Source organism: Nicotiana tabacum, chromosome 20 (genome assembly GCF_000715075.1).
Source record: "Nicotiana tabacum cultivar K326 chromosome 20, ASM71507v2, whole genome shotgun sequence".
In the NCBI taxonomy this organism is placed as follows: Eukaryota; Viridiplantae; Streptophyta; class Magnoliopsida; order Solanales; family Solanaceae; genus Nicotiana; species Nicotiana tabacum.
The window spans coordinates 161511566-161522631 of NC_134099.1; positions in this window are offsets into that span (position 1 = coordinate 161511566).

Sequence of the window (11066 nt, forward strand, 5' to 3'; positions counted from 1 at the left end):
TTGGTAGGGACGCCGATACGGCGTCGTTTGAGTCCGTGTTTGGGCAGGCTCGTCTTGGACTGGATCAGTACTTTGGTTTTGGGCCTTGTTTCGGGGCCCAAATCAGATTTTCCTTTTCCCTTCTCTCTTTTCTTTTTCAAATTAAACAAAATTCCTAAAACGATGTAAAAATTAAAATAAACCTACACACATATTGAGTGATACCCACAACGATAAACACAAAAATGAAAAAAATAAAATAAAAATAAAAATGGTTAGCTCACAGCTGAGAACGAACGATGCACACATACACATTTTTTTGAATTTTCTTTTAACGACAGGCATTTTTGTATTTTTGTTTGATAATGCCTAGATGCAAAACGGACAGACCCATAAATGACTAACAACACATGTCACGGAAAACTCGAAAACTTGTACCGCGAAATCATTTGTCACTATTTTTATTTTCTTTTGGAGCGATTGCTCGTAAAGCAAAAATCACGTGCTTACAATTCTTTTGCTCGGACCCGAGAAATAGGAACACGTTGCTTAACTAGTCCTATGTAAGCAAAATAACTACCAAAAATAAGACTAGTATTTAAACAAAACTATATCTTTTTAAATATTTTTCAAGGTTTAAAATAGCTACAAAAATATTAATAAAACTATTTTTTGTAATTTTCATTTTTCAATATTAAGAGAAAATATGAAGTAATATTTTTGTATTTTTCAAAATTAAAAATGACTATAAAACCTTAATAGAACTATATTTTTTGTAATTTTCGAAATTATATAAAGTACAAAAATAAAGTGCAATTTTTTTTGTATTTTTCAAGTTTATGAGAAATACATAAACTAAAATTTATATATATATTTTTTGAAATCTTCTTTTTGCAACGAAATAAAGTAAAATAGTTAAAATAGCTATACTAGACCCAATTTCACATATTCACGCTAAAAATGTAAAAATTCTCGGGGAGGGTCAAAAATCACGTGCTTACACACCCTGGTTAAAGTTTGTTTGGCCTCAAATGGTCAAAGTTGAGTCAGATTTGGGTCAGTTAGGTTTAAACATTTTTCGGTAAGTTTTCTCTTCCTTTTTGTTTTATTCAACTGCTAGTTAAGTTGTTAGCATGTTTCGTTGTGTATGTTTGTTATTTTTTGTTATTTTCCATTCGGATTTCTTCCATCTATGTCAAAGACCTTTTATTTGGTCAGTTGATTTTCTGTGTGTTCTGAATGTATTCTGTGGTATACATGATCGTCAATTAAATTAGTCGTCAAATGAGTTAATTCATATAGGTTCCCAGTGATTGAACAAAGTTGTCTGAAGTCATTCGGGACTCTGTACGTGTTGTTTATATGAACGATTGATTGTTATGTGTTACGATTAATATAGTCGAGTCGATATATGTCGTCAATTAGTTTCAGTCATTAATGGTAACAACTTGATTCGTGTTGTTTATTTCTGCTGTGATCGTATTTGAATCCCATTAGGAACTGAATTGTATTGCCTATTGATTTTGTTCAATTTGAATTAAAGAACATCTAGGGGGAAGGTTATAATGGCAGTTCAGACTTTGATTTTAAATATGATGCCATGTTTATATGGTTTAGACCGTGGGCATCATGTGTATGGTTAGCTTTAAGGAATTAAAATAATTGGACAGCATGTGATGTCAGATTATATTCCTGTTGCCCGTACTTTGGTTAAATAAACAAGAGATTAGGACACTTTAACAACAAAAAGAGAGAGGGGCTGTCCGGGATTTCATGGGAGTTTTGTTATTTAAAATGAGTGAGTGGAAAAACAACAGGGAGGGGGAATTTTGAGTGGTCAAACAGACTGTAAAGTGTTAAGGTTAGGCTATAAAAGAGGCAGACTTTCCATTAGAAGGGGGATTCTTTTGGAGCCGAAAAGAGGAGGTTCTTCTGGAAAAAAAAACTTAGTCTTGAGAGAGGTCTTGTGAGTTAAAGGAAACTGAAAAAAATATAAGGAAATTTCCAGAAACACTGTAACCAAACACTGTCTGAAAACTACAGAAGAATTCATATTGGTCAAGCTGTCTTGGCCAAGTTCTGTTGTTTGCCCTGATTGAGCTGCTTGTGATTGTTGAACTGCTGGTGTTGCTGCATCGAATACTTTATTATTTCTTTTATTTCACTACTCTTTTCTGGGATTGTTTGTTTGGTGCTCGACCATCTGTTGGATTTCTTTGTTCTGGAAACTGTTGCTGGTTGTCTGTGGACTGTGGAAAACACTTGTGGTTGTTGGTTTGTTGTTGTGTTGTTGCTGTGTATCTGCTGTTGCTGTGTTTGTTGCATACTACCCAGCTGATCATTCCTTTCTTCTTTTGTTCTCTATACCAGGTACACAACCAATACACTGTCAAATGTAATTGGAAAATTGAGCATGAATACAAAAAGAAAAGACCTGAAGTTGACTTTCATACATAGATTGTTACATTAGATATCATGTACTGTAATAATTTTCATTCCTGTGTTGACAATAGAAGTAGCATGTATGCCCAGTGTATATCAATGTAGATTAGCTGAATGATAGTATATATATGTATGCTGATAGGTGAAAATATTCCCAATGTAATAGGTTGTATTTTAGACTTAGTTTAACTTTGTAGTATGTCCTTTAATGTAGGCCAAGCATGAAAATCGTACACTACTAGTTAAGTTCTTTCTTTTCTGATAAACTGCTTCAATATAACTGGTAAACCATGTTTTAAGACAAAGAACACGGAGTCTGCAATCTCAACCTCACGAAGGTCGAGCCCAGGTCGAAACAGACCAAGCAGGCCTGCATCGAACAAACAATGGCCCAGGTCTGGTCCATCACGCATGGGCTGAAATTGGGCCCTTAATTTTGCTCGGCTAACTGTGTACGTGGCCGTGCTTCTGATTTTGTGCAAACACTCGGAATTCTGTATAGATAACTTGCAAGCATGTAATTAACTAGGGCTATCTACTGTTTTCAATTAGTAGAGACAAACGCGACAAGAAACGTAGTTGCTATAGGATATCCTTTTAAAATAAGGACGAGATGAGCCTCGACAAAAAATGAAGAAAAACGCACAAATTGTGGGGCCCTCGTTAAATGTATATATTGAAGCATTCAGTCCCTAAGGTGGGTCGTTTAGCAAATCTCACGACCCTCCCGGAATAATAACGCAATAGCCTCTTTAAGCGCATATTTAATAATTTTACCTTCTTAAATTCGGGTGCGCATTTATGTGACCCAAATCCAAATCTCGACGGATTTGAGATGTGTTTATAATCACGGGTACATTGATTGTGACGTGGTTCGAGATGCATGTCCATGACGTCGCAAGTTCCTTTTTAAAAGTAAGAATGAGACGAGCCTCGACAAACAAAAATGTGCAAAGCTGCGGGGCCCTCTAAATGTATATATATATTAAAAATACTTAGAATCCGGGACATGCCGTTTAGCAAATTTTACGGCCTTTCCCAAAAATAACAATACGTTAGTTGCTTTAGGCGCGCCTTTAACAATTTATTTTCCTTAATTCGGGTGCACATTTATGTGACCCAAATCCAAATATCAACGGAGTCAAAGTGTGTCGACGACCACGGGTACATTGATTGTAACGTGGTTCGAGATACATTTTTATAACGTTGCAATTCTTGTAAAAACTTTAATAATAACGATAAAAGCGATTGAAAGATAAAATTTGCACATAAGTTCATATGCGTATAAAATCAGATAATCAAGCCAAATATAGCAGTTGAGCGACCGTGCTAGAACCACGGAACTCGGGAATGCCTAACACCTTCTCCCGGGTTAACAGAATTCCTTATCCGGATCTCTGGTACGCAGACTATAATACAGAGTCATTCTTTTCCTCGATTCGGGATTAAAATTGGTGACTTGGGACACCCTAAATCTCCCAAGTGGCGACTCTGAAATAATTAAACCAATCTCGTTTCGATTGTCCTTTAATTGGAAAAAACTCCCTTGTACCCCCTCGGGTGCGTAAAAAGGAGGTGTGACAGCTGCTGCGTCGACCAACTCCCCATATCCGCCGGACCTTCCTTTTTCTTCAACATAAAAACCTAACACAAACCTTAACCTTCTTCCTCATGAATCAAACAACAATGGAACAAGTTGAAACCTAACTAATTTACACCATCGCTGCTGTTTTTTCTTCTTCATCCCCGCTGCGTCAACGTCAAGTTCAACCAGTCCGTCGACTCCCTTTCTTCATTTTCGTCTTCTGCATCATCCAGTTCGTCACGTCCAAACGACCCCAAGAACCATAGCTACTACTGTTTCGTCGAGCTCGAACCTGAGCTAACATGGCTACCATGGCTAAGCTGCCACTGCTTCATCTTCTTCATCGAGCTTGAGCTCGACGAGCTGTTGCTTCATCCTCCAGTTCCTCCGTACTGCCGCTGCTGCTCACGCAGTTGCTGCTTCTGCTTCACGCTACTTCTGCCTTCTTCGTCGAGCTTTAACCAATGTTGTTGTTGCTTCTTCTTCATCTTCTTTTCCGCCATGAATGCTTCGTCAAAGTCCAGTTTGAATTCATTGAGTTTAAAGGGAAGATGGGGTTTTCGCTGTTCGTCAAGATCTGAAATGACGTGGTTGTTTGTTCGAGTTGTCCGTTTCCGTTCGAGTTCATCGTTGCTCATTTCCGGTTAGTTGTAAGTTTCGTTTCTGTCCGTTAATTTGTTTGATATTTTTCGGATTTGAAATCAAATATGTTTGATATTAATTTCATGTTCATCGTTTTTTTTTATTTTTCAGTTTGTTTTGTTTCATTTTTCTTATTTATTTTTAATATAGAAATTGTTAGTTTAATTATAATATTGTTAGATTCAAATTGAAGTTTAATTAATTATTTTCAGTTTGTTTCATGTGTTATGTATTTTTTCAGAAATTGTTAATGTTTGTTAGATTCAAGTTTAAATTCATAATTGTTTCTTCTTCGATCTTGTTATTTGTCTAAAAGAATTTAGTTGTAATAGAGAAATATGTTGGTTTAATCATGTGAATTCGTCATATTTTGTTGTTTAAAATGGATTTAATTCATGTTCATCTTGGTTTGAAGTTCATTTTAATCCAGTGATTTAATGTGAGTTTATGTTTTGGTTTTTGATTCGTTGATGAATCATGTATTGTGTTGTTAATATTGTTGTTTCATTGCTCATCCATTTTTGGTCTAAGTTAACGAGGATTGGTTCTCAATATGGTTGATTTATTCACATTAATTTGATGTTGTTCATCTGTGTTCATATGAGTAGTTGTTGAATTTGTTTAGAAATTAGTCATATTGGCTATATTTTGGTTAAGTTTGATTAATTGATTGGTTATAGCTGATGGGGTAGTTTGGTAAATCGCAGTACGTTCAGGGGTAAAATGGTAATTGCAATAAGGTCGGAGGGGTAGTTTGGTAATTGAACATTTTGTAATTCTTTATGTTAAGCATAGGGGACAAAATGTAATGGGGTGTGGGTGATATAATTGTTTAATATAAATGGGGGACAAGACATAATGTAGTGGAGGGGAATATGGTAATTGTTTATGTTAGGCATGGGGGACAAGATGTAATGGGGTGGAGTTGATATATTTGTTTAATGTAGTGGGGGATGAGTGGGAAGATAGTGGGTTTGGTAGGAGAAAGTGGTTGTTATTAATTGACTAAAGGGTTTGGAATGTGATATAAATAAGAGAACTTGATTAGATTTTTAAGCACAGATAATAGAGGGAGGACAAAAGACAGATAGAGAGAGAGAGAAAAAAAAAGAGCTGAATATTGAAGAGAGAAAGAAATTCCGAAAAATATTAAAATTTTCAAAAAAAAAATACAAATAAAAAAGGAGCTGGAAATTAGAAGAGAGAGTAGTACACACCTGATAAATATTCTGATACACGGGTTTAGAAAAGAAGAGTTAAACATTAATTAGCCTTTCAAAATCTAAAAATTCCCTTGGTTTCTGTCCTTTGTTTGTTGTTGGTGTTTCTGGATTTTATTTTGATTTTCAAATCTGTCACTGGGATTTCTGTTGACTGGATTGCTGGTTATTATTGTTGTTGATGTGTTACGTACTACGTGGCTGACTTTCTTCTTCTTATATTGACAATACCAGGTACACAACTGTAATTTTGGCCTTTTGTAAGCTGAAAATGAAGAATGGAAGTTTAAATTTTTAATTTAGTTTTTTTTATTAATTGCATTTAGGTTATTTCATGTATTATTATTCTGTAAATCGCCGTTGTTTTGCATAATTAGGCATATTGTAGCGATGTATTAAATAATGCTTTGCTTTAACCTGATTATTAGGTAGTATATATTTAAGCATGTTCATTACTGATTAAACTGTCAAATAATTAAAATAGAAGAAAATAACGTAAAAATGGCTTTATTAAATCAGTTTGGCAAAATTGATTAAGTTCCTTATTCATAAGGGTTTTAGTATCGCCAACGTTAAGTTAATCAGAATCATGTAGCTAAATTCAGTTAAAACATGAATTAATTTTGCGAATCAAGTATTTGGACAGGATTTGAATTAAAACAAGGTTAGTTAAAGTTAAATTATTTAATTTTTAGAAATACGGTTTAGTAATCAAGATTATTTCTAATTTGCAGTATTTGTAAATAATTAATTTCAATAGCTCAAGTCATCTAACAATATGATATTTAATCCGACTATGGGATATTTAGTTTTTTTTAAAAAAAAAATTATTATTTAACAATTCCATGTTGTATTTATAATTATAATTTTTATTACTTTTCGTTAATATTTGTTTTTCTCTTCTATTTAATATGTTATTTTTAAGTATGTAGAGATTGATTTTATATTTATAGACAAACTTAGTAATAATAAAAATGTAGTCATTAAAGGATATTCATAAAATAAGGAAGGATTTCGCTAAAAATAAATAGATGTAAACAATACAAAAATTTGCAGGATTCTCCAATCTCATTTATTTATTTTTTTTACTTAGATCCCGGGATGGGCCGTTTAGTAAATTTCACGGTCCTACCTAAAAGTATAATAACGCGTAGTCTTTTGACGCATATTTAATAAGGTTATTTTCTTAAATATAGGTGTGCATTTATGTAACTCAAATCCCGATCTTGACGGAGTCAAAATGCGTCAACAAATCACGTGTACACTGGTTGTGACGTGGTTCGAGATGCGTTTTCACGACGTTGCAATTCTTGTATAAAATAATAATAAGAATAATGATAAAAGCGGTTAAAAGTTAAATTTTGCACATAGGTTCAACATGTATTAAATCAGATAATCAAGCCAAATATGACAGTTGAGCGACCGTGCTAGAACCACGGAACTCGGGAATGCCTAACACCTTCTCCCGGGTTAACAGAATTCCTTATCCGGATTTCTGGTACGCAGACTGTAATATGGAGTCATTCTTTTCCTCGATTCGGGATTAAAATTGGTGACTTGGGACACCCTAAATCTCCCAAGTGGCGACTCTGAAATAAATAAACAAATCCCGTTTTGATTGTCCTTTAATTGAAAAAAAAACTCATTGTACCCTCGCGTGGCGGAAAAAGGAGGTGTGACAGCTCTGGCGACTCCGCTGGGGATGATACTAACCCAGAACCACTGGTTCAGGGTTAGAAATTCGAGCTTAGATAAATTGTTATATTTGGCTTTATCTGATTTTTACAGTTTGAGCCTAATGTGCTAAATATTGCCTTTACCGCTTTGATATTATGTGAATTGTATATAAACTGTTCCGAAACCCTTCTCTTCTTACCTCCGGGGAGAAGATCGCTAGTCGAGACTCCCTATTCTGTTAGTGTCAATACCTGAAATAAGAAAGAGGCTCGAATAAGTTACAAAGCCGGATGACCCCGCGAGTCCCCGGTACGTAGCCCCCTCCTTGATTCGAGTTGTCCGCTCGGGTAAGCCAGGTCTAGAACAAAGCCCAGTTTGAAACTTAGTAAAACATGACTTCATGCCGGATCCCTAGTAGGAAAATGCGTATTTGCATCACGTTGCATCTGACTTAGGGGACTCAACACAGGGGTTGAGTCCGTCTAGGACTAGCAACCTGAAATGTAAAGACCATCCTGCTGCATCTTATTTGCTTTATGCATTTATTTGCTTTAGACTTGCATGCTGACCTGCTTTGGAAAATCAGAAATTTTGAAATTAAAAGGGACGAAGTAACAGTGTAGAGAATTAATTGCCTATATTTTTTTTAAAAAAAAATAGTTTGTATTACCATGAAAAAAAAAGTTTTATTTTTTTTAAATGATTTTTTTTATTTGTCTACAAAAATGCCAAAAATGAATAATAAGGAGTCAGGCTATGCCATGTTGCAAAAATAGCCGAACATTCCCTAAAGGGGCGCTGAAAGGTTGACTCTGCATAAGCAGCCACCTTTGGGTTTTTTTACCTTTCGGCTGGCAAAATCCCTACAGCCTTAAAATCTTAATCCCTGAAGAGTCAAAAGGTCGTATTTAAAGAATCAATTTTTCTTTTCCTCAAAATTAGGAAAAAAATAGGAAAATTAGTTTTTGAGTCAAATAAAGATTTTGCTTTTTGTCTAAATCCCTTAATAAATGTGCAGCATGAGCACGAGTAGGAATTCATCTGAGGTCATTGTAAATGGGATCCCTTTAGGCTTACGCATCTGGTGGAACGACTTAGAAGAATCAGGGCGAGATACAGTCAAGATATACTTAGGAAACTTAGTTGGGCTACTGGACATTGTTCCAAGAGGGGACATTATAAGGGCGATAATCTCATTCTGGGACCCAACACACAATGTATTTCATTTCTCAGACTTTGAGCTCACACCGACACTGGAAGAGCTGGCAGGGTACATCGGGAGTCCCAAAGTCCCTATGAGAGAGCAGTATCTTATTGCACCAAGGACCGTGACCATACACAAATTTTTAGACACCGTGAAGATCCGCAGAGTTATACACAACCCAGAATTATCTGAAGGTTTTTGTAGTTTTGCATTCTTGTACGACAGATACGGTCATTTTGGAGGGTTCAACAATCCCGAGGGAAAGATATGCAGCGGGGAAAACCAGCTGAAATGGGAAGGACATATGTGTATTGCTTTCATGGTAGCCTTTCTGGGCCTTCTGATATTCCCCAGAAAAGACGTGAAAATTAACATACAAGTCGTTGGGGTCGTCAGCACTTTGCTCAAGCAGAACAACAGCACTCTGGCGCCAATGATTATAGCAGACATCTTCCGCGCTCTCACTGTTTGCAAAACCGGAGGAGGATTCTTTGAGGGTTGCAATATACTACTGCAAATGTGGATGATAGAACACCTATGTCATCGCCCACAGTTCCTGAAATATGAGTCGTCACAAAAGACTTGTATAGAAGAGTTTTCCACAAGGATCAATGCGTTTAGCCTGCCAGAAGGGGTCACCGAGTGGGTCACTTTGTTGCGTTCAGTCTCAACAAACCAGATAGAATGGGCATTTGGGTGGCTACCCATAGATGAAATCATACATATGTCAGCCACCAAATCTCATTTGTTGTTGATGGGCCTCCAAAGTATCCAGCCTTACGCACCATACAGAGTTTTGAGACAGTTGGGGCGATACCAAATAGTCCCAAAGGAAGAGGATCTCAGTGGCCAGGTAATCGAAATCGGGCCTGGTGGGCAGTTCCCTGAAGCAGTCATTCGGAGAATCTGGAATGAATGCCAAACCCTGAAAGTAGATACTCGTGTACAAGACCGGGCCAAAGGTGAAGTATCGCCAAAATACCTCACATGGTACAGAAGAGAGCTTGAGAACCAGAGACCAACTAAGAGAGCTCATGTCCAAGACTTCGCAGAATCATCGCGAGCACAATGGGGTTGGCTAGCAAAAGAGAAGGAATATCGGGACGAGATTGGCCAGTTAAAACAACAAATTGAGGGGCTAAAATACCAAAGCAGCTTGCAAATTGATGCTGATACAGGAGAGAAAAGCAAGTTGATTCAAGAGAACAAGGCCTTCAGAGCCCGAATCCGCCAAAACAGAAAAATGCCGGTGACCAACAGAAAATTCGGTCCAGTGAAAGGTTGATAGCAGAGTTGAGGAGTTAGGTCAACAAAAGTCGCGAAGACTTGGAGAGATCCAAGGCTTGTATAACAAGAATGCGGGTCAGGTGGGCCAAAGTTACAGCAGCACGGAGAGAGCACATATGGCAAGTAAAAAGGGACTACGAAATGAGTGTTGCGACATTGAGAGAGATAAACTCCATTCTCAATAATCGAGTCCTTAAACAAACCCGGGATGCTAGAATAGATAGAGAACGCTGCTATGAGTCGATAGCCCGGATGGAAGAACAAATGGAAAGGTTCCAAGATCAGCTCATTGACAATACTCGAATATTGGGACTAAAGAATCAACGGATAGAATAGCTGTGCATAGAGAGGGATAGAATCAGGGGTAGGATCAATGAGATAGGGCATTATATCACCACGAAGTGCCTAACATGTGAAGAGATGCCCCGTGATATCCTTTTTTCCTCAGTCATGGATTATGTCCACCGGATCATGGAGGAACTAAAAAGCTTGCAAAGAAGCCTGGACCCCAAGCCCGCGGAAAGGCCGAACGATGCCTCGCGGGCACCAAAATTCAAAGTTTTAATGTATCCCTAGTTCAATCTTGCACTTGTTTGTTTTTCGAGTCTGTTGTCTACCCATATGTTCTTTTCAAACTTTCTCAAAAAAAATATGAAGTCTGTATTTTCGTTTGTTTTTTTGTGATGGCTTGTAATAGCATTATTTTGAGTAATAAAAAAAATATTGGGTCTTTATTTTACTTATGGCACGAACTACGCTTGGTCTGTTTCGTGTGGGGTCACGATACGTAGGCAATCTCCATAGGATTCGACCGTAATTATGAAAAAAGAAAAAAGAAAAAAAATGGAATAAATATATATATATATATCTATCAGAACAAAATAAGTCGGGATGATGCATGCGGTCAGAGCAAAAGCATGTTAGAAATGATTAACTGTCTAAGAGCATTGCATCCCCCCACCGTGCAATTACAATATCTGTTAAGACTCTAACACTGACAAGTTTGTTGTTTTTTCAATCAATACCAGTT